This window comes from Amblyomma americanum, chromosome 10, assembly GCF_052857255.1.
Source record: "Amblyomma americanum isolate KBUSLIRL-KWMA chromosome 10, ASM5285725v1, whole genome shotgun sequence".
NCBI lineage: Eukaryota > Metazoa > Arthropoda > Arachnida > Ixodida > Ixodidae > Amblyomma > Amblyomma americanum.
Window position 1 is genome coordinate 38054104 of NC_135506.1, and position 24975 is coordinate 38079078.

Sequence of the window (24975 nt, forward strand, 5' to 3'; positions counted from 1 at the left end):
TAGAGCCATCGGCTCATTTGCTTTTACCACGCTTGTTAGCCAATATCCTAAGTCAGTCAACGATATCCGCACCACATGTCACCTTCTTGTCGACCGCCTATCACTCCGCTTACAAGAGGCCTGGGACCCCCGCTTTTCAACCGCTGTGGACTTGCGCTCTCCCATTCGCCCTATCGTCTGAGAAGAGCTGCACGGCTCCACCTTACCGTCGGTAGAAACCCATCAGCACCGGCCTCCGACATCGCTATTGCGAAATCTCAAGGACGAGCTCGCTTCCGTCTCTAGCCTCGTGGCACTCGGACCACCTGTACCGCTTTGTGTGCCCACATATGCCCAGGTTGGTGTGTCTCCCTTTCCTCCCGCACATCCTTCACATTCGCCTCCCGTCCAGCAGACTGTCACCTCTTTATCCCAGCGATCCGGAATGTATCCAGCGATTTTGCGGCCGGCTCCGCCTCGTTATATCTGCTACTACTGTGGAATTCGAGGACATGTTGCCCGTGTTTCTCATCGGCGTCAGCGCGACGAGCGTAACCAGTTTGGTCACTTCCGCAAAGAAGAAACCTACTCATCGTATGGTTACCACCCTACTTTTGCCGCTAATGTTCCTCATCACGACGACACCTACGCGTCGTATCCTTACGAGGCAACGTTTCTTCCCAGCGGTCCTACTCGATTCTCTCCGTCGCCCTCTTCAGACCGCTCGTCGAACGTCTGGTCGTCGCGCCGCTGCTCCCTGACACCGTTCCGCCGCTCCTCATCGCCTCTACGTCCAGCCTCAGACCCCTGGTCGCCATACGAAAAACTTAATTCTGCAGCTTCCGGAGGTAAAGCTGCACCACCCGCCCACCCTTCAATTCCTCCTCCGCCACCGTCGAACATGTTAACCTTTGATGTTAAAGGCAGTATTGTAGAAGCATTGATTGATACGGGCGCCGCTGTTTCCATCATAAGTTCTGCTTTGTGTTTTCATCTTCGCAAAGTGCGCATTCCTTACTGCGATCCTTCTCTGCGTGCTGCTAATGAAGAATCAATGCATCGTTCCGGTCTGTGTACAGCACGCGTCACTATTAACGGCATCCTGCAACACATCGAGTTCGCTGTACTTCCCTCCTGTGCTCACCCCCTCATCCTCGGCTGGGATTTCCTCCACTCCGCTCAAGCTTTCATTACATGTTGCCCTCCTACTCTGCAAGTTGCTGAATACGATCTTTCTGACGCTCCTGCAGGGCCTTCTCATCACATGATCAACACCGCAGACCATGTGCTTTATCCAGGCTCCGAAGATGTCCTCTCCATTGCTTCTGCTCACGTAAATTCTGGCGACGTTTTCGCCACACCTAATGCCCGTCTTATCTCCAGGGGCATTCTTGTCGCATCCGTTCTTCGCTTCGTCAATGGGACTGCCCTTCTGACTGCGTTCAATACTACGTCGGTGCCCATTGGTCTGCATGCAGACACTAAAGTCGCTTCTGTGTCTACCGCTCAACCTGTCACCGTTCTTTCCTCGCCTCCATCAAGCTTCGCCATTTCGTCCCATGCTTCTCCTGCAGCTATTTCCGCTACTATCAGCAACGATCTCTCGCCTGCTCAAAAAGCATAATTTCTAGCCCTCTTGATCAAACATGCACTTGTTTTGATACCCAGTCAAAAATTCTGGGCGAAACCTCGACAGCTACGCATCGTATTCACACTGACGGTTCGTGCATCATTCGCCGCCGCCCGTATCGCGTCTTCTTCAGAGCGCAAAATTATTCAAGATAATGTAATCGACATGCTCAAACGCAACATCATAAGCCCTTGTTCAAGTCGTTGGTCCTCACCAGTTGCGCTGGTCCAAAAGGACGGCTCAGTACGCTTTTGTGTCGACTATCATGCCCTCGATAACATCACTCAAAAGGATGTTTATCCACTTCGGATTGACGACGCCCTCGACTGTCTCCAAGGTACTCAATTTTTCTCGAGTCGAGACCTAAGATCCGGCAACTGGCAAATCCCTATGCATGAAGAGGGCGAAGAGAACACAGCTTTCGCCATACCAGATGGCTTATATGAATTTAACGTTACGCTAATCGGCTTGTGCAATGCTCCGGCCACGTTCAAACGAATGATTGACACCGTGCTCCGCGGGCTGAAATGAAAAACTTCTCGCTGCTACCTGGACGACATCGTAATTTTCTCCTCGACTTTTTGTGAGCACCTCAGGCCAGTCCCTTTTCCGAGTTAAAGATTAAAAGCTCCGACTCTTTCTATTTCCGCTTTCGCATTGCCACGGTAGAGTTGGAACACTCAAGCGTAGTCAATACTATGTCCGCGACAGCGCCATCCACCTCATTCACGTTTCGCTCCCTTGCATAATTTGCGCCTTTGAAGCATGTGCACATTGCTGCTTGCATCCGCGGTTTAGTAACAAGTGTGTTGACTCCAACGTACTTCGGTACATTTCAAAGTATTACAAGTCGATTCCGGGCAATGTCACAGTCGGGGAAGGTCGCAGTAGTGTGGCGCGGAAGCAGGAGAGGAACAAGGCCAACGGGTCAGATGACCGCGTGGAGGGCTCGTCCCAGGTCTGCTGAAAAGGAGGAAACGAATCAGAGGTAATCAGAGGCCATGTGTGTTATCCATATTCTTAACTGTTCGGCACGATCAGGAAAGAGCGGTCTCCTTTTTGCTCTATAATGGCCTACACAAGTCGCCCACAAGAAAGCCAGCTGCTACGACTGCTGTGCAGCATACCCGCGGAAGTTTGCGTGAGTGCTGAGTGATAGACGGCGGCCAAAGTACCAGTAACGTACACTCTATGCTCTATCTTCCTTTGGTCGGAAGGCACCTGAAATCTTGTACATTTTCCTGGCCTTTTCCGTTGCACTAGCAACACCTTTTGAAGGCATCACCGTCTGCTGTCTAGCGCGCATGCTATTATTAGGGAGTTATTGCCTCAATGCAAGTTATCGGTCATCCCGCTATGCCAACTTCGACGATTCTTTGATATAGACTGAGTAGGTTGTGCCGCGAACGTATCTCTCTCATTGATTCTGAACTCAACGTCGGCGAATAACCAATGAATTTCTTCCATGCAATGATGCCTTAGTCACTTTGTGGCCTGCATTGAGTTAAGTCGCCATATATACACCACTCGTATACGTGGAGTTCGGTTTTGGTTCATTGCTCTGGCTTTGAAATTCGGGGTTCCACGGAATCCAGTCTGGCCGGATATGTTCATGATGAATTCTTCAAGTGCCGATCATTCGTTAATAAAGGACGTTTTGGCCCTGCTTCGGGGGCTTTGTTCACAATGAAACAAAATAAATGTTAGTAGCTTACATATGTTTTATGATATCACGGAACCTGCGGAAGAATTTCGGGGGCAGATTGCATTCGGTGCGACAAAGCGTGTATGCCTTCGTATGAATATGAAAGATTCGAAATAAAGCCTTGTCGCCTTTCTCTTTACTTTTTCAATTATCTTCGCTCCATCCCAGTCGATGTCATGGCCCTTCGAGACAGCATGATCAGCCGGTGCGTTGGTTGCCACGCGCTTGTTCTCCACATCATTGTGGTGCTGCTGCAGCCTTTTACGCAAATCGCCTGTTTCACCAATGTAGACATGCTCACAATCAGCGCAGGGAATCCTGTACGCAATGCCCGGGAACTTCTCTTTCTTTACCCTTTTCTTTTCTGCACTGTAACCATTGCATATCTGAGCTTCCGCGTAGGTACATTTGCGACGTCGACTTCGTAAGATCGGAATCTGCGGGATAAGCTTTCGCTTACTCCAGGGACCTACGCGATCGGAATCGTTTTCTTCTGTCGCTGAGGCTGCTGTGCCGGCGGGTGAGCTAGGCGATTCTCGAATTTCCGTATAAAAGAACTGAAATAGGCCGAAGACATCAGGTCACGGCGAACGGTATCCACATGCGTTGCTTTCTCTTCCGGCGTAGAGTAGAGCTTTTCTGCATTACGGAAAAGTGAGAACAAGGCGACAACTTCTTGTGACAACCAGGGTGTACAGAACTGCAGTTGAGGTACATGCCAGTGTGCGTGTCCTTCTAGAGTACACCCAATGACATGCCCGGGCTGTCGCGTTTCACCAGCATGTCCAAAAAAGGCAGACGACCGTCTACTTCCTCTTCCGAAGTAAACTGTGCGACAGGTTCAATGCTGTTGAGGTGCAAAGGAATGTTCTAAGAGCCGGTTTCTTTATTATGCAAAAGCAGTCGTCTACATAACAAGGCAGACTTTCTGGCGTGGCGTGTAGCTTGAGAGGGCGCCGGACTCCAGTGACTTTACGTGGACGCCACCGGCCCACATTATGGGGGTTGGTACACAGCCGCAGTCGTCCACCAAAACATCACAGTGAACAGCCTTACGCTCAAAGCTCAAGACCCAAGCAGCACAAGTAATTGGCCCAACATTGGAGTCGTATTGGCAAAGGCAGGCCCTACGAAGGACCAGGATGGGACCATCTTATTGCAATATTGGGCCGATGACCTGTGCTCCTTGCGACATTACTCATGCGGAAGAGGTGGCAATCGCGCTCGCCGCCGCCGATCAGGACTCGCGGGTCATCGTTACCGACTTGCGGGGGGCCTGCGGGAACATCGAAAGGGGGTTTATTCCTTATTTGGCATACCCAATTCTTCAACATAGTAACTATCACGGGGCTCCCACGTCCCGCACAATAGTATGGACTCCGCGCACACGGGTCTCGAGGGCAACGAAGCAGCTGACGCCGCCCCCGCGCGCTCACTCTCCGGGCATCACCCTCGCCTCCCCCCGATGCGGACTCCGACCCTAATCCGGCTTTTGCCTTCAAGGAAATCATCCAGTATTACCAATTCGGCCACGCAATCTTTCCTAAGCCCTGCCAGGGCCTCACGAAGGCGAAGGAATACTTACTCCTTCGCCTTTGTACTAAAACACTTCTGTGCCCGGCAATAATAAAACATTTCTACCCTGCGTGCACAGGGGAGTGCACGCACTGCAGGGAAAAGTCTTCGGACATTTACCTCATGATGTAGGCATGCCAATCAACTCCACATCTTCTCACTATCTCCGCCCCTGCCCGGGAGGACTGGGAGGCGGCCCTGCTCGGTTGCTCTGACCTGGCGAGCCAAAAGGCCCTGGTCGGGCGCGCCCTAGCAGCAGCTACCGCCAATAGGCTACTGTAATGGGCAGCCCACCTAGCATTTGGAAGGAACGTACCCTTAAGGACCGCTCCACTAGCTCCCCGTATATATTTTGGAAATAAAGTTTTTCAGTCAGTCAGTCCAGTGACTCCACTGTCAAGTTCGCAGCAGTGGGGACTGAAATTGATGCTCCGATAGCCGTATCATGAACAAGTATTATGTTGTCTTGTAACATGAAATAGGTGTTTGAAAGACAAAACTGAAGAAGCCGACTAAGGTCTGGGGTTCTTTCCGGTAGGGATGTATCCGCCTTGAGCGGATCTGTGCAAACCCTGATGGCCAGGTCAATGGGTACGCTCCTTTTTATGAAGTTCCAGACCTCAGACGACTCCTTCAGTTCTGTCTGTCGAACAATTATCTCACATTTCAAAAGAACATATATAAACAACTCCATGGCACGGCTATGGGCGCAACAGTTTGTCACCGCAGCGAACTTGACAATGGAGACAAAGGAGTGTCGCGCCTCTCAAGCTTCATGCCGCGCCCGAAAGTCTTTCTCGCTATGTGGACGGATGCTTCTGCATAATGAAGAAATCGGCTCAGAGCATTTCTTTTGCACCTCAACAGCATAAAACTGGTTATACAGTTTACTACGGAAGAGGAAATAGACGGTAGTCTTCGTTTTTGGACATTCTGGTGATACGCGATAGGCCAGGAATATCATTCAGTGTATTCCAGAAGGACACGCCCACTGGCATGTACCTCAACTTGAGCTCCGTATACCCGGCCTGTCACAAAAAATCCGTTGTCCCCTCACTTTTCCGCCGTGCGGTAAAGCTTTGCTCTGCGCTGGAAGAGAAAGCGACGGATCTGGGTACCATTAGCCGTGACCTGTTCGTCTTCGGGCTATCCCAGTTCTTTTGTACGGAAAGTTGGAAATCGCCTTTCTCAGCCGCCACCGCAGCAGCCTCAGCGACAGAAGAAAAGGATTCCGATACCCTACATCCCCAGAGAAAGCAAAAGTTTCTCCCGCATATTCCGATCTTACGAAGACGACGTCACACATGTACCCACGCGGAAGCTTAGACACGCGATGGTCGCAGTCAGGCGGAAGCTGAGAAACGCGATGGTCACAGTCAAAGACAAAGTAATGAAGAACAAGTTCCCGGGCATTGCGTACAGGATTCACTACACTGATGAGCATATTTATTTCTTTATTTATTTATTTATTACAACCTCAAAGACCCCATTAAAGGGGTATTACATGAGGGAATGGAATTCAGGGCCCATAGTTGATTCGATGGATTTTTTGAATGATGATGGGTCGGAGTGAAGTACGACAGTGTTGGGCAAGCCATTCCAGTCCTTTGCAGTGCGGACAAAAAATTATGACAGGAGAGCACTAGTCTGGGCAGGGGGAGGGTAAACGCGCTTCTGGTGGTTCGTGCGGCTGGAGATGCGGTGGGCAGGGCTGATAATAGACTTGATCATGGGGTGATAGTAAAATTTCTGAAAAAAGCATGGTCTGGCAATAGTACGGCGGTCTGCGAAATTTGTAAGATGAACATTACGTTTTAGTTCTGTGGCACCTACTTCATAGCAATAGGCCGAGTGGATGAATCTTGCTGCGCGGTTTTGTGTTGCTTCTAGTAAGTTATAAAGGTTACATTGCTGAAACAGAGGACTGGCGGAAAAGGTTACAGCAACATCACAATAATGTCAAGAACAAGCTCGTGGCAACAAACGCACTGGCTGATCATGCTGTCTCCGAGTCCCATGCCATCGACTGGGTAGCACGAAGATCATTAGAAAAGTAAGGAGCAAGACGACAAGGCTTTACCTGAAATCTTTTCATATTTAAAAGATAACACATGATTAATCGCCTCGAAGGCAATCTGTCCCTCATATTCTCCCGCTGCTTACGTCACATCATGAAAGATATAACCTACCTTCATTAATTTTCTTTCAATGTAAACAAGGCCCCCGTAGCGGGGCCGAAAGGTTGTCTTTACAACTAATGTGCGGCGCTTGGTTTTCCGTCGTGTTGGCTTTAAAACTTAGCGCTTCAATACCCGTGGCAGGCAGCTTCAGTCCGTGTTTTGCCGATATCGTTCTAGTAAGGAACATTTAGAAAACAAAATTAATAAACAGCTATTTTCAATTATATTTCCAGCTCCAGAGCACCAGCAGTGCAAAGTTTATGCACTGAGCCCTAAGGAAAAGGTGCGCATTAGGTCTATGTATTGAAAATGTTACAAGCATGAGCGCTGACATAATGTAACTGTCTGTGACTGACAGCTGCTAAAATCCATGCCATATCTCGCGATAAATTAATTTTCATCTGGCCACATCGCCAACCTGAATATCGGTGTGCAGTGCAGCTGTAAACAGGAACGAATTCTTCGTCAACCAGCAAACCGTCGTGTTTGAAACATTTGGAATAGTAAGCTGACCCTACTTAAGGCACGTTCCCGAATCACTGTAGTCGTCTGACAATTTTTGTTGCATAGTGAACTGAGCGGACATTATTCAAGCAAGCCCTGCGTCCAATGCTGACCTTGTAAAAACAGCGTCAAAGTATACCTAAATATCGCTTTTTATTGTACTGGAAAAGGACTTTATCTTCAAGAAATCGAGAAGCCTGATGAGTAGTTTCTTCTCTGTTGGAAGAGAACGAAGGGTTTTCTTTTATGAAAGCATGAAACTATCCTGCAATTTGAGCGCTCTTACATAACGGCACTTCTCGAATGTGCTGACGGGCACGTCTACAATACTGTTACACTAATAAAAAATATTGAATAAAAGAACGCTTCTGCCACCTCTGCAAATGGGTGTTATGCAAAAATTACGAGCAACGTGTAGAAATGACAACATAAATAGTCTACTAGCATAGGTCTTTCCTCCAATGTAAACGTTCTCGGTACCGTCCAAGGTGATACATTGGTGGTAGTGTTTTTTTTATTAAAATAGTAGTAAAAAGGAAGGAAAAGATGTTTGCTAGCCCCGACATCTGTCATCGATACTGAAGCACCTGAGTTGGGGAGCGGAAATAAAGCATAGCAGGCCAAATGGGAAAATGAAATGAAAGAGGTGACGGAAAGGTGATACATTCCTTACCACTTTGCTCAAACCCAAATTAGCAATAAATGCCAGCTAAAACGTTGACATCGGCAAAGAAAGCATTGCTATATATAAGTACACTCGGTGATACATCTCTTGGAGATTTGGTAGTTGAGCTCTTTTTGTAGTATAGCGAGCGTATGATTTGTTTCCTACGATATTCAAATAACATGCATGAACGCTCGCGCTCGTATGAGATTGTTAACGTAAAGCGCTGCAAAGGTGGAGCGGTGACGTGCAAGCAGGGCATCCGGCTGGCGTGCAAGAGGTCCGGGATTCGAATTCCGCGGCCGCGCAATTCTCGACCGGGTTTTTAGAAGAGGGAAAACTCCACGTGTCGATGGAATTCTATTACGGTGCGGCCTGATCATGACTAGAACCGACAACGCACTCTCACCACAAAAAGATTTGGCCACGCTGGTGTAGTACTTGGCCAAACAAAATTAAACGTCGGCCCTCAGCCGCGAGTCGCAGCGCAGCAACTGACAAAGGCTGCAGTCAGACCTGTGACGCATCGGAGGGTGCTAGAATCTCTGGCTCCTGACAGGGCGCCACAGGAAATAATCTGGTAGCGCATACCGCTAGGACCATATCCAGTGAAATTATTCGGGGAGGCTAGTGAGCAGTGCTGTTGAAGGAACTAGCGGCTATTGAATGGCAAGGCATAGGCTTCTTTTACATCGACGATAGGAAATCACTAGTTCATGCGCGAATCACTCGGGGTCACATAGTTAACAACCCACTTCAAGCCGCTGCAAGAAATGCATCTTGCATTGATTTCATCTTTGCACGACACGCCGGTGTAACCAGCATAGACTATGCGTCTTACTTCAGATAACACATGCCGTTACTCGCTGTCCTGCGCCACAGCACAAAGCACACTTGTGCTTAGAAGTAGGTTTCCTCAAAAACTGTACTTTGTTTATGGCAACATAACATGGGCCGGCGCACATGCATTTCTGCAGTGGAATAATCTACCCTTAGCACGGAATAGTCAGCTAAATTCTCAATACACTCTGTCTCTCTGAATCTCTGGCTCCGGACAGGCCGCCATTGGAAACAACCTGACACCGTTTACCCCTAGAACCTTATCCAGAGACGATATCCTAGCAGGGCTGTTCGAGTGACTATCGGGTATTAAATGGGATATGTCAGAGGGCTTAGTGGAATTAGGAGGACAGAAGAAGTGTATGCAGTGTTGAAGGGTGTGGACGTACTTTGATAACACAATGATAACGCAAAGAATGAAATAGGCTTCAAACTATATGCGTTCAGTCTGGCATCGTGCAGAATGTGGAAGTTGTCGGAAAGGTACGTTGTAGCGACGTTATTGTAAGGCCTCGAATGCGATTAGCGGACCGACGACAACTAGGTATGGGATTCACACGCCGCGGTGGGGGGACTCAGTGGTTAGGGCGCGCGGCTACTGATCTGGAGTACCCAGGCCCGAACCCGACCGCGGCGGCCGCGTTTCGATGGAGGCGAAACGCTAAGGCGCCCGTATGCTCTACGATGTCAGTGCACGTTAAAGATGATAATAATAATAGTAATAATAATAATAATTGGTTTTGGAAAAAATGGCGCCGTATCTGTCTCATATCGGCGGACACTTGAACCCCGCCGTAAGGGAAGGAATAAAGGAGGGAGCGAAAGAAGGAAGAAAGAGGTGCCGTAGTGGAGGGCTCCGGAATAATTTCGGCCACCTGGGGATCTTTAACGTGCACTGACATCGCACAGCACACGGGCGCCTTAGGGTGCTGCCTCCATAAAAACGCAGCCGCCGCGTTCGGTTTCGAACCCGGGAACCCCGGATCAGTAGCCGAGCGCCAAGTAGCCGAGCAAGAGGTATCGGTGTCGGCTCTGTACTTATACCACGCCATGGCCACGATCAGTACGAGGTAACATGTGCCAGCAGCTGGTAACCTAACCACTGAGCCACCGCGGCGGGTAAAATGCCCAGGTGGTCGAAATAATTCCGGAGCCCTCAACTACGACACCTCTTTCTCCCTTTGTAATCTTAGTCCCTCGTTTATATTTTCTCTTACAGCGCGGTTTAGTTGTCCGCCGATATGCGACAGATACTGCGCTATTTCGTTGCACGTGACAACAGAGGATTTCTCTAGTATTTTATTATAGGACAGTGCGGCTTAAAAAGAGGTACAAACACACTGTGACGCAGGTTAACGGGCCTACATCTAGCTGTGATAAATAGATCGTAGAAACCTATGAGGACATGGAATAAGCAATGAGCAAAGTAAAAACACAGAACACTGCACTAATCGGAGATTTGTACACTAAGGCAGGGGACGAGCAGTCTGGAGACCAGGCAGTAGCCGACTATGGCATAGGCTCTACGGGAATAGCAGGGAGGAGTTATTAGTCAAGCCACCGAATGACGACGCCAGGTTGGAGGCATGGAGAAGAGCAATCCCGCGCAAAGATCGCGTGCTGCAGCGGACGGACCGTGTGTGTGAGAAACATTTTGCTCCTCATTTTATTCTAAAGACGTGGTCCTCCGAAATAGATGGTCACGTTCTGATGCCAGGGAATAGAAGAGCCGGCCTAACCAAGGACGCTGTGCCTTCAATTTTCGAAGGAGCACCGAGTTACCTTTCCAAGAAGATCACGAGTCTCCGAAAAAGAGTGAAGCGGATAGAGAAACCTGCGGCAACTTCTGTGCGTCCCCCGAATTACACCAGCATATCTGAGGGCTCATCACATGGTGCGGAAGTGTCCTAGACCGCAGCCACAAGCCACGAAGAGGAAAACAGCGATGGCACTGAAGCTCTAAACCACTCTTCATTCGACGACTTATTCGACTTCGCAGCGAACATGTGCTTACCAAGGTCATCGTGGGCAGTGCATCGGATCGATGAAGAGGGGACCAAAGACGTTCTGGTCATTGATGCTCGCATAGTGTACGGTGACGGAGGCTGCTGTATATTCAATAAGAAGTCATTGCACGTAAACTCAGATATGGCGGTCCAAGCCTACATTTTCGACAGGCCAGTCGACTGCACAGCAATAGGAATCATCCCGTCTGTCTCAACAACATCTGATCTTGAGAGCATGGTAAGAACGTTTGACAATGCGAACGTTTGCTGCGGCGAACCAAGTTTAAAAAGCTTTCCGTCTGTGCTGCCAGAATGTGCTTATGTGGACAACGAAAAAAAGTGGAGGCATAACAAATGCCCTTTATTATCGCCTGCAGGTGGCATATGTCGGTTATGCAGTGGCCTCCACAAAACATTGCAATTGCATGCTGATCGCCAAATGGCAAGGGCAAAACAGAAAGTACCGCTTCAACGGATCAGGCTTTCTGCTGTGAGGAAAGGTGTACCGTCTGCCCAACTTCAAAGAATCAACGCATTGCGCCATGCAAAAGCCACTGTACTGCGGTCTCGAGCACGACTTTTAGCACGAAACAAATTGCTTATGAATCAGCTGAAAAACTGTGAGCAAGAATTCGCAAAAGTGAAAGAGGAAGGGCTCGCAGAGAAGCTAGGAAGTGTTGATTTACCTGCAGCACAGTTGCTTTTTGTAAACGAGTGCATTGCTGCAGCTAAATGCACGACGAAGCAGAACAGAAGGTACACTGACGACTGGCTGCTGCTCTGCCCTTTGCTAAACATCCGAAGCCTTGCGGCATACTCTTTTCTGCGCAGCAATGCCATATTACCTCTGCCATGCGTTTCCACTATCAGGAAGTACATCAGCATAGTGGGGCTGAAGTGTGGTTTTGACGAAGCGTTTTTAAAGGCCCTTAAAATGAAAGTTTCCCCGAAATTAGCATTTCAACGAAGAGGGATCCTCATTCTTGACGAGATTCAAGTCAGAAAGGAGATCACGGTGAACTCACGAACAATGACATATGCTGGACTTGTTGACTTTGGTGAAAGAACAGCCAAAGCAATGAGCCGGCTGATCACGGGCTCGTTTTCGCCTTCGCACCGTTCGGAGAAAAATACTTGCAGCCAGTGGCTGTGTTAGCCTCCAAGGGACCTACGAAAGGGACGCTCCTGGCACAGCTACTGCTTCAGTGCATTGTACACTTAGAAGAAGCGGGCCTTTTAGTAGGTGGTGTTGTTTGTGATGGCGCCTCTACTAATAGAGCAATGTGGAGACAGCTTGGAATCAGCGGTGCTCTGGGGCATGTCGTAAATGCCTTTGATCATCCACTGGATACATCGCGATAGGTGCATGTCTTCGCAGACGCACCTCATCTCTTCAAGTGCATACGCAATCGTCTGTATGAGAAAAAAGTGTTGAAGAAAGGCGGAAAGTTCATTAAATGGTCTTGCTACGACGCCCTGTTTGTAGCAGACACCAAAAACGCAACTGAGCTGTGAGTATGCCCAAAATTGACGTACAACCATGTTAATCTTTCCAAAATGCTTAAAATGAGAGTGAAATTGGCAACCCAAATTTTCAGCAATTCCGTAGCAAAAGGAATCTTGTTTTACGAACGTAGAGGAGCACTTCGGCTGTTTAATGTCAAACCGACCGCTGAGTTCACAATCTTTATGAACAACTTATTTGATGCCCTGAACCGGCGCTTTCCAGGAGAAGGTCTGACTCTAGGCTGCAATGATCTTAAAGTTCTTGAGAGTGCCTCTGATCGGCTTGACGAATGGGAGGAAGAAATTGCAAAAGGAGAAATTCCTCAAGATCTCTTCTTAAGCCGGTCAACTGCGGAAGGATTAAGGGTGACGCTCAAATCTGCTCGTGAGCTCTCAATCTACCTGTTGAAAAAGTGCGATTTCAGGTATGTGCTGACCGGATATATTGATCAAGACCCGTTGGAATGTTTTTTTGGTGTTATTCGACAAGCGGGTGGCCAAAACGAACATCCAACTTTCCCAACGTTCTTGCAACTGTACCGTATGCTGTCGCCTTACTCCCTCCTGAAGCCACCGCGGTTTGGTAATTGCTCAGCTTCTGAGAAAGAACAGTACGGCGTTGTGACTTTGGCTGACTTTAAGAACGCATATAACAGCTCAGCATCGAAGGAACTTAACAAGCTGGACCAGCTGAAAGAGCGGCTCGACGGCCTAATCGATGAAGGGAGCTGGGAGTGCGATTAAGTGTTTGTGTGTGATGATAACGATGCAAGTGTTGTTGAGTGTACAATTTATTATGTTACAGGGTTTGTATCCAGGAAAATTTTCAATCAGACCTCCTGCACTACGTGCAAGAAAGCACTGGAGGGTCAGAAAGGCTTGTCAAAGGTGCCCGAAGCTGAGCTCGTTAATTGCAAAACAAGGGGCAGACTCACGCACCCTAACATGCACCTCTATCAGATTTTTATGGAAGCTGAAAAATTTTTCTCTAAATACGCGAATCTGGGAGATGCCTACGATAAAACAATTGATGCTGTACTAGAGAACTTCACTTTCACTTTCCCTTGTACTATCCACAAGGAGGACATTATCGCCAAGCTATTCCATTATTATAAAGCCTTCTTATGCGTCAGTACTGCCGTCAGTTGAAACTCAAGCAAGTTGAAAAAAGCCAGGACTTGCGTAAAATCTCCAAACTTGGGTGACCACAAGCAGCCGAGCTGAGTGTACTGTTTGTTATTTTGATTGCATACTCAACGGTGGAATTTAGGTGTTCCGTGCGTAATCCAGTTTTGCAGTGACTAATTTTTGCTTCATGTGTGAAATAAACACATAGGGTTCTACCTGGGTTTTAAATTTTTGTGGGCAACGGAAAACACCCACTTTCATCCTCACAGAAATCGCATGCAGTTCTCGCGTAACAGAACTACGGCATGCGTTCAGCCACTTTCACACACAGACGATGATTCACAGTATAACAAACGCCTAAAAAATCTGCTGATGAACGCAAGTTTTTCTGGAGCTGCATACGGAGACACTGTGCTAAAGCCACGAACGGCGCCGCTACGGGCACAAGTTGGAAGCGCCATCTGACGAGCGAGAAGGAAGCACAATAGTATAGTCCGAGGGCTGGCGGCGGCGTTCGCTCACCTAAGCTATGTCTTTCACCGTGGATCGGGTGTACATGGGTTTAATCCGGAACGCGGCGGCTGCATTTCGAGGCAGGCGAAACGCAAAAGGTGCCCGTGTTCTGTGCAATGTCAGCGCACGCTAAAGATACCTAGGTGGTCGAAATTATTCAAGAGCCCTAAACTAGGGCATCTCTTCCTCTTACTGCCTCTGTATCCCTTGCCTTAAGCCGCGGTGCAAGTGTCCACCAAAGATGTGAGGCATACTGTGCCATTTCCTGCCCTCAAAAACCAATTTTAAATGTTTTAATCCAGGATAACGCTGCCGAACAGATGTTCGGCTTCAAATCAGCCCCACGACTTTACTGTTTAAGCAAGGAAAGATGGGTTTCTTGTTCATAGGGGGGGGGGGGGGGGGGGGGTTAAAGTCCCAAACCTCGGGCTATAAGGACACTGTTGTGAATGGCTTTAGACATTCTGAGCACCCGGGGTTCATTAATGTGCACTGACATCGCACAGTACACGGGCCTCTAGCATTTCGCCTCCATGGATATTCGACATCACGGAGCTTCCATCAGAAAAGCCCAGCAGAAGTAGGCAGTAGGTTGGTACGGCATGATACCGGCAACCTATCACAGCAGGCGAAATATAAAACGTGAAAGCATGAGGGCGTCTAACTCCATAGACAGGGCAGAGCTGGCAAAGCTATCAAAGTTAATAAATGAAAGGTAGCCTACATAAGGAAGATTATTTACGAAAGAAACGAGCACGCTGTAACGAACGGAGGCACCCTGAAAGCGGTGAAGAGGAAACTAGGCACAAACAAAAAGGAGATGTATACGCTAAGAGACAAAGGTGTACCTAAACGTATGCAGTAGCCAACAGTGGAGGAAAAATCGGAGGTGCAAAATTTAATTTAAAATTGGTTTTTGAGCGAAGAAAATGGCGCAGGAACTGTATCGCATATCTCGGTGAACACCCGAACTCCGCCGTAAGGGAAGGGCTAGAGGGAGTGAAAGTAGAAAGGAAGAAAGGTTCCGTAGTGGAGGTCTCCGGAATAATTTCAAACTCTTGAATGTCTTGAACGTGCACATACACCGAACAGCACACTGCAGCGTTCTGCGTTTCGCCTGAATCAAAACGAGGTCGCCGCAGTCGGGTTCGAATCCGGTTGCTCCGGCTCAGTGCGCTATTTTAATTATACTGCGTATGAAGTAGGGCGACACTATACCAGATGCAAGAAAGAACGTCTTTTATAAACGAGACAAGTGAAAATTGAAAATTTAAAATTTTTGCCACCCTCTTATCTAAGGTTCTTACAAGGTTCTTAAAGTCCTTACTAAGGTTCTTGCGAACGCACCCTTTGCTTTAAACATAAAGGTCTTCGACCTCTATGCATATAATCTAAATGAATGTTTCTTTAATGCTTTTACCTTCAGGCCCTTTAACCTAAATAACTTTACATGGAAGACGTTCCATTGAAAGCCTTCACCGTAAACGCCTTTAACCTGAAGATATTTTAACTAAAGGCTTTTGCCCCTAAAATCCTTTACTCTGAAGGAATTTGCCCCGAAAGCCTGCCAGGTGTCAGTCATAATCTAATGGGCAGATGGGCCGCCTGCCACAAAGCAGGCTTCAGGGCCATACGTACTTATGCATGCCCGAAATCAAAACGCGCACAGTATTGCTACCACACTAAAAAAGATTGGCAGAAGAGGAAGAAAAGGATTTAGAGATCCACTTGCCAAATAGGGGACGCCAACGTAGTGCTTCGTCGTGCACAACGACAGTTCCGACGAATTTTCCAATGCCTTACATCAACAGCGAAATTTTCTGCAACTTCGATAAATACATGTGATCTGCGAACTACGAGCGCATGCGGTAAAAGCAGCGGGACCTCCTCATGGCACGAGAAAGCACAGCTACACCAACGAGCGTTGAATGTCGGGCAACCAGCAGGCGAGCTTTCTATGTCTACGAGAAACGTTCCCAGGGCGTGCGCCGCTGGACCCGAGGACAGTGCCGCGAACTAATTGAGAAGCAACGCGAGGTGCTATTATGCTGCGGTAGAACTACCGAGCATGTTCTACGCGGCGCCGCTTTAACTAAGCGTATTCAAGCAATTCCCGCGTCGTAGAATGTGACATATTTAAACCGAAGCTATCACTGTGCCAAAGAGGCATTTGACCAAGAGTGCCGCCGACTGGGGCGCCTGGATGCCATGGTCACGATATAGGGAGGCAGAAGCCACTGCTCAGTCTCATTTCATTTTAGGCGGAAGGATTCCGAACATCACTCAAGCGCCGCAGCAATAATCTATGGTCTCATTTCCAACAGCACAAAAATAATGCGGGTATGCCATTACGGCTGCCGATTTGGAGGCGCAGCGTCGCCAGAAAGGCCCAAAAATGGCGCTGGGCGTCGAGAGAATCTAGCCTAGTCACGCAAGCAAGCATGTTGACTCGGTTCGCCAGCCCTGAGACAGTGCCTCGCGCTACGGACTACGCAGCTCTGCAATCGTAAGGTAGAAGCATTTAAAGTCATGAGATGGAAGACAAACCGGCGCCAATACTGTTAAATAATCGTTATATGCATATTCACTGAGCTGCCATGCCTCTGAGATAATTGAGATGCTTCAAGAATGGCGAGGCACAGTAGTGTTTACTCGAGCGAGGGTGAAATTCTGTGCCTTCCGAATCGGCCTGTCGCAGCCGATTTGATCGGGCGCGAATGCCGCAGAAGTGGCCAGCAAAGAAACCAGCAGGTTTGTTGCTCACGCAACTACTCACGGTGTCAGCACAGGCACAGGCGTCGACCCTGGTGGGACGTGGACGGGTCCGGGGCTGGGAGGCTGGGCCGGCAGGATGAGGGACAGGTCCGCGCTATGAGATCGTCAGATAGGGCCTGGCGCAGATCGACTGCGAAAGCGAAAAAAGCGTCTGAACGAAGCGAGGGCTACGACCGTTCTGGAGGCTCGGCCGGCTCGGCGGTTCTCGTGGAGCTCGTTGCACGCAGCACGTTTCACGCACGGCGCCGCCCCTGGCTTCGATGGCAGCGAATGAACAATGTAGATGAAAATTTGATTGAGATTTCAAGATTCAGATTCAAGGAAGAAGAACATATGTACCTAGCTCTGTCTCAAGGCGTAGTCATAATCACGCGCATAATTCCGGTGTAGTGGTCGCGAGCTGCTCATACTAGGATAGAAACTATCTTACAGAGACAGCGACGAGCTCATTGAATCTCTTCCGAGAAGAAACGTTTTTTGCCATGACTCCTCTCACTTTTCCTAATGGGAAGTAAGGCGCGTTCGCTGTACTTTAATGAATATTCTGGTGGCTGTTTGCTGTATTATTACAACAGCTGTCGTCCTAACGTTATAGGTATAATGAGCGCAGGACGGTAACAAAATAACATAATTCTCTTTTTTCCTTAGTTATTTTACAGGACATAGATATCAACTTTTGTCGGATCGCAGACCAACCGTTTTGCAACGGAACTCTGTTAGCACTGGCCGTAAGGGCGTCAAGGAATACTGTACGCGGCTTCTGACCATCACCGGGTTTTACACAGCTTCACTTATTAGGCAAGGTGAGAAAAAAAAACGTAGGGACGTTCTTAACGACTTTCTTAAATTAAATGCGATATCATTTCGAATTTACTTCGCACCCAAAAGGTCCGAAAACCCCTAAAAATTGGGTATGCCGACTTATTGGTAGATTAGAAAGGAGTAGAATAATTGTTAGATGAGAGGGGAATTGGAAAAAAGTACATTGTTGATTAACGTGGATTACTGTGTATTGGTGGGTGAATTCAAGCGAGTTCCTGGCGATTAGTTAGTAGACTAAGGGGAGTTACTGAGTCCATTTAGTATAACTCTTTATATAAGTATGATGTCTTCTGATAATCCAACGGAAGGTACTCGTATAATTCTTGTTCTCATGTTTCAAATTTTAGGTACTGATGAGGACGCGAACCTCTCCGCCAGTCAGAGAATTCAGTGAACAGTGCCAGTGAATAAACCTACATCCTCTCGCATTTATGAAGCATTTCTCGGCATTCAGTGGCAATCAGTGCCGAAACAAACGTCTAAAATTTTCTTCAATGTATTTGATACCGACAGCCTTAACGCTGCAGTAACTAAAATTTAAATTTTTCTGTGTTTATTGAAGTTAGTCCCCATCTCTTATTTTTAATGCAAACCTGGGGAAGCTCCTGCGCGCATGTCAAAGACAGCGTGTTTTCCTCCCCAGAACTCTTTTATACTGGTTAATCTAGGTCTGTCTCTTATTGACCAGCTACTCAATGGGAGTATATTGCACTACAGTACTAGAAACTATCTAGATAAGGACAGTTTCTATGTTCGTGACCTCTGGTCCGCCGGTATTCCCTAGGCGTTGTAATATTATAAGCGCGAACAAAACCCAGCTAGAACACGTGGTCGGCATTATAGGTAATTTAATGGGCTTGCATTTGACGGCTTCTAATGTCGCTTTTTTTATTTGCATTTATTTCACTTTAAAACTAAGTTAATTCAACAAGTCCGAACTTCCTGGTGTCATTGAATACTTCATTCATCTGGTGTACTAAATTAACAACTGTGCTAAATTTCTAGTTCCATAGTAGTGGAGGGCTCCGCAATAATTTCGACCACCTGAGGATCTTTAACGTGCACTGATATCGCACAGCACACAAGCGCCTTAGCGTTTTGCCCCCATTAGAACGCAGCCGCCGCGGTCACCATGTCAGCCAACTGCCTTTTTGTGATGCGCGCGCATTACAGAGTGTTGGCATTGGAAAGCAAGCCATTGCTCGCTGAGCAGAGACAAACTTTTATGACCTGCAGATTACTGTTAGAAGCTATACCGCGCTCTTATTTGCAATGATTTAATTCACCTGTTTACTGCATTTCTTCACGCCTTCACAGCGCGATTAAGGTGGCCTCCAGTTCGTAGGAGTTGCCACGATTTTTATATCTTCATACGATGATTCGCTGCCGTGCAACTCATCATGACGCTAGACTCTTCTGATTCCGAATATCACAATTCTACACGTCTTTTCTTTGCAGTCTCCTGTGACTTACAATTAATTTAAATCCTACCTGCCATGGCAGTAATGTTTGCTCACAATTTTATTGGGCAGGCTATGTTGACGTCAAAAGGCCGCATGACATAGACCACCTGCCTCACGGGTTAGAGAAATGAAAATTGGGTTTCAATTACAGGAAGTGGCGCAGCAATTGTCTCACACATTACGGTATAGACCGGAACCGCGTCCTAAGGGAATGGAGGAAGGTTAGATTGGAAGAAGACAGCGATAAAGATGTGCCGTAGACTCAGTAGAAGCTTCCAGTTACATTAAGGTGCCGTAGTGGAGTGCTCCGGAATAATTTCGACCACACGAGAATCTTTAACGTGCACTGACGACGCAAAGCACACCGGCGCTTATTGCATTTCGCCTCCATCGAAACGCAGCCGCCAGGGTAGGGATCGCATCCGGGTTCTCCGGCTTAGTAGCCGAGTGCCCTAACCGCTGAGTCAACGCGGCGGCTCCATCGGTTGCTCCTCTGGGCGATTTTTTGTCCATTTGTCGCTTACGACCATCGACGCCAACGATAACGCCGGTTTTTCTGGACGTGGGGTCTTTACGCTTTCCATTTAACACAACGCTGTCCTCCATCTCCTAAGGCGTCTGGAATCCCTTCCCGACTTCCAGCGGTTTATGCCGACAGGCCGGAAGCTGTGGTCTCGACTAGCTGCGACGATCTGCTGCAAGGCCTCAGAGACGGCTCCTGAGCTGCAGGTGGCGTAGCCAACGGCAGCTAAACCTCACGGCGGGCGGGTTGTGCCGTGGCAACTGTCAAACAGGCGCGGTTAGAAGGCGCGACCACTGCTTATTGAAAGACGCCTCTCACAACAGCGATGGCGAAGGGGCCACCGCTTGTGGGAGCCACGGCATTCCGGGCCCCGACCGTGCATCATGCTGGAGCCAAACCCGGCCGCCGCCTTCATTGAGCGCATCCAAGCATACATAGTGCCTTTCATGAATGACTCCTCTAGGGGCCCAATCTGCACCTCCGAGCTCCCTCATGACCATGATGTCAAGGCTCATAGGGCTCCGCTAAGCACTGGTGGTTCCATGCCTTGGGTACGGAGCGAAGTCTTCCTAGGCTTGGGGGATACAAATGACACAGAGGTCGCGGACTTCAGCCACCGTTTAGAAATCGTGTGTGTTACTACTGCCGCGTCCGAGCGCATCGCGTTTTTTCCGAGGAGTTGAATACACCGCCTTCACATCACGCCATTGCAAGAAGTACGGTTGCGAGATTACCCCGCCTAAGACGTTGCTTCATTCCTATGACCAAGATGCGATGGGCGGGATGTTCGGCGGGAGCGAAGGAGGTTTCGTGACCTTAACTACGCATGCGACGGCGTTCTACAACGCTGCGAGGGGTGCCGTTTTAGCAGAGGCGCCCCGAGAAGCAGTCGTCGCACAAAAAAAACCAGCCCGGGCGTCATACTTCCAACAAGAGACACGATTCTTTTAGGCAGTATGTTAACGTTTAGGAAAAGGATGTGACGCACGCAAATAATCGTGATGTCTCAAAGAATAGGCGTCCTCATGCAAACATGACCCTGACGACGCGGCAGAATATCTCGGGGCGCCATATAACCTGTTTTGACCTTCATCAAGGAAGGACTGTCCTGCGTTCTGCCCACACCAGTGATGGCTTCGCATATATAAGGACGCCGCGCGTCCACACCGAGGGCCAGGGCGTCTTCGGCGCTTCTTCACGGCGGTCGCCGGTAGAGCTCGCTGCATTCAGCATCATTATCATCAGCTCGGGCTCTTCTGCTTTTTCTTCTTTCTGCATGCAAGGTTGCTGCTGCTGTCCTCAATGGGTAAATTCCACGTACTTACTGCTGGGAAATAGCCGAGACAGAAGAGACGACTGACAGTTGCTGAGGAACGTTTTATTATCAAAGAAAAATAAGAAACAATGCGGAGTGAGAGAGATTAAACTGAGGACTACATTAGTTTCTTTGACAAGGCCGACTGAAAATGAGAAAAGGGTATAGCGCAGTTGAAAAGGTTCTGTTATAGATGAATTTTGTTAATGAGCAGGGAAAAGCTGAATGCAGAAATATTTCACATGTGACCCGTTTCGCGTCCAAAACTAAGATTTAAATGACAGAGAGCATATTGCTGTTGCTTTTCCCAAGCACAGCAGCACGAAGAGGAAGAACAACCGCCGGTGCAGAGTGCACCCTGCAAAATCCCCCGGCATGGATATGTGCCTTTAAGACTGAGCACATCGTCATCATCATAAAACTCGAAGCGAGCTCTGGAAATGGATGTTCTAGCAGGTGTGCCAGGACAATAAAAAACGTTGTGTCTTTTCAGGTTTCATATGCCGGGTCTTCAACAGACGATGGCGATCTGCAAATCTGGCCCTGGTCATTTCCGAAAAATTCTCTCTCTTTCTTACATTTCGCTTTGGCCGGTTTGGACCGAAACAGATGTCCTATCTTGTTTGACAGTGTCCAGCATGATGGCGGCATCCAAATTTGGATAGGTTCATTTCCGAAAATTTTGACCCAGCCAACCCCGAAATTTGAACTATACCTATTCGGACCAAATCTTGTAGGGCTTCCTTTATCTATTCTGATTCTCTCTCCTTCGGGACAAGTGCCAAGGAATATGTCCTGAAACCATTGTGCGATTATATTCACAATTGTATAATTACATAAGGCATATCCCTCTTCTAGAATGAAAATCTATTGTTTTTTCATCTCGGTTTTCTCTTAATATTTTTTCCAAGTTCCAGTCCAGGACTTAAAATTATCCAATTACTCCACTTCTTGTCCATGAGTGCGTTTGTATGCGCAATGCATCCTGACTAATTTCCCCCATCCCCCCGTAGGTATTTGCCGTAGGTATGTAATCATCACCATCATCATCCGACTCAGACACAGACTGCGGTTCGGGCTGCGGCTCTCTGTTGGATTGCGGCTAAGTACCAGGTGGTGTGTGCGCTAGCTCTTAAATTTCTGCTTGGTTTCCTGTGTTATTTTCCTGTTTTCTAGGGTGATTGAATGCGGGAACGTGGGCTCTTGTCCACGAGCTTTTCAGGATAGGGGAACTCCTTCTGGTCGGCCTGTCTCTCCCCAGATGCGTTGCCACTTGACTGCTTCTGTTGTGGCGGAGTAAGCAGCACCCAGCTCTGAAGCCATCTCAAGTCAACCACCCCTCACTAAATAAGGATCACTGATGTCCGGCAGTTCGGCCGTGGCGGGATCGTTTGGAGATCAGCAGACCAGGTATGCATGGCAGACCTACTCATGTGCACTTCCTTCGCCAATCACCTGGTGAGCATGTCCGTACCTCCTCATCTGGGGGTTCAAAATGATTAGTCCGTGGAGAATATCCATGACTGAGCGCGTCTGAGACGATAGAGAAATTAACTTAGGCTGGCGTGATCGCCATTCCCCGATGCAGTCGAATAAGTGACGGGACGAGAATACCAATCGAGACAGTTATTGCTACGTTTGCGAGGCTGACTTGCCCATCTGAAGTCATTAACGGCCATAGATTTTTCGTGTTAATCAGTTCACATCTAGGACACAACAGTGTACAGCGCCGCAATTGCTGGAGGTTTGCCCATAGTGCCAAGGTCTGTAAATCGAGCTTTCGTTGCTCGCGTGCCCAGAGAGCCAGGACCCCGCTGGGTGTTGTGAGCACAAGAAGTGCTGTTTGTATGGTGGTGGCACATCACCAAGTTTTTCTGATTCTTTTTATGACCTACTATATGTACAGTGTGGACCGAAGAAGTTCAATTGCTAGAGTTAACTACGTGTCTAGACGAACTCACCCAGCGCCTGGAACCGCGTCGTTCTCAATCCTCTCGAAGAATTCTAATAACTCGGGAGCAATCATCAGAGGTATCACCACGAGTAAGCATTGGGCCACAATCAGGTGCCGACCACCTGCTAGCCGTGACTACCTCGACAGTGGATAAGATATTAGCGCTGATGAAGCAGGTGACATCCCTCACCGTGGAAGCTCTTCGGCTTCGTCATGCTTAGTGCATCATCATCGGTGGTGGTGCAGTGGAACTGTCGAGGATTTGCTAATAAGGCCTCTAAAGTGAACATCTGCCTTCGAGACGGAAAGCTGAGTGCATGGGCCTTCCTACTGTAAGAGCATAATGCACTACCACGCCTTTCAGGTTTCTGCGCATGCCATTCACCCTCTATCCCTGATCGCCGTTGCACCGCCTCCTCTCTCAGCTCAGGTAAATCTGCAATTTATATTCACAGTTCAGTTCCGCACACACTGCTCGACCTTTCGCGGTGGTGCAACACACGTCAAGAGGTTGTCGCCCTTCTCGTAAAACCCGCACGCACACCCCTTGTCCTAGTTTCTTTTTATAGTCGTCCTGGCTCCGCATCTCTCAATCTAGGATAGGTTCGTTTTCCACATTCTACCAACTCGGGTATCCCTATTCTAGTTGGTGCTGTCTTCAACGGCGCACACTCTGTTTGGGGCTACCCATCGGATTCCTCAAGGGGCGCACACATCCAAGGGAGCTTTTCGGATCATTCCTTTCAACTTTTAAACCACGCGAACACCTCTACCCGCCCACGAGGTGGCCGGTATTCAACAGATTTGACTTGGTGGTTAGGCCCCGGTAACCCTCGTTTGGCTGTTGATTCTGATATTTGGGGTAGCGATCACAGCCCTATTTTTATCTCCCTCACGCTTACGCGTCTACGGAAAATACGCCGCACTGTACGAATAACGTCATGTGGCTCTGTACGCGCAGACAATCATTTATCTACATTCAACCCTTCTTCAGCACTGTCTACTCTCTCTGCTGTGCTCGCTACTCACACTATTACCACTACTGTAAATGAAGACGACCCAAACCCAGACATACATCTCTTGAATCTGTGGGCTCTTCGTCGCCAGGCGGATCTTTACGCTACTCGTCACCCCGATGACCCATCGGCTCTTATTACTCTTCACCGCGCTACCGCACTGGCGCGGCGCTCTGCAAAGCGGCTAGGCAGGCAACGCTGGGCTGCATGTTGTGCCCGCCTGTCCTCTACGCAGGGCAATCGACATCTTTGGAGAGTGTTTCACGCCATGGAGCGCCCTTCTCAGGTTTCAGATTACACAAAGAGCATTCGCCTTGCGCTAAATTTGGATGAGGCCAGATTTGCACAACAAGCGGCCTGTCAATTTTTTCCAAACCATGACTGCACCGCTACGTCTCCACCTGACTTATCGGTTACAGAGCCCTCCGATGGGATTACTTCTGACCTCATCATGACAGAGCTGCTGGCATCCATTGAACGTTTAAAAACTACTACTACTCCCGGGCACGACAGCATACCTAACTCATTATTCCGTAACTTGGAGGGAGGGCTTTGCAAACCCTACTTGATACTTTTAACGAAGTGTGGCTTTCTGGCGTCATGCCGGTAGACTGGAAGCATTCTATTGTGGTTCCAATACCCACGTCAGGTCAGCCTCCAGTATCTCTCGGCGCTTCGTTCAATTTCCCTTACGCCTACCATCTGCAAATTTTATAAAAACATTCTAGCCGCACGCTTGTCGTGGTGGCTGGAATCCCATGATTGTTCACCAGATTCCCAAATTGGTTTCCGCCCACAAATTCGAACGGAGGACGGCCTTGCTACTTTGGCTGCTGACGTGCTTGACCACTCTCCGCAGAGTCACCTTGTACGAACC

General features: G+C 48.5%; 1 long non-coding RNA gene and 1 pseudogene across 2 annotated transcripts in view; one reads left to right on the forward strand and one right to left on the reverse strand.

Annotated features, from left to right (window-relative positions):
- Window positions 1–2439: 2439 nt before the first annotated feature.
- The window catches only part of LOC144107736 (uncharacterized), a 360923-nt gene continuing 338387 nt past the window's right edge, over window positions 2440–24975 (reverse strand). Inside the window, exons 4-5 of one of the 2 annotated variants that reach the window (XR_013309368.1) lie at window positions 17007–17135; window positions 2440–2569 (exon numbers count right to left, since the gene is read on the reverse strand). This is a non-coding gene — a long non-coding RNA (uncharacterized LOC144107736). Of the gene's footprint in view, window positions 2573–17006; window positions 17136–24975 lie in introns of both variants that reach the window. The other variant, XR_013309369.1, reaches the window with a different exon arrangement.
- Window positions 9541–13794, forward strand: LOC144107222 (uncharacterized; annotated as a pseudogene).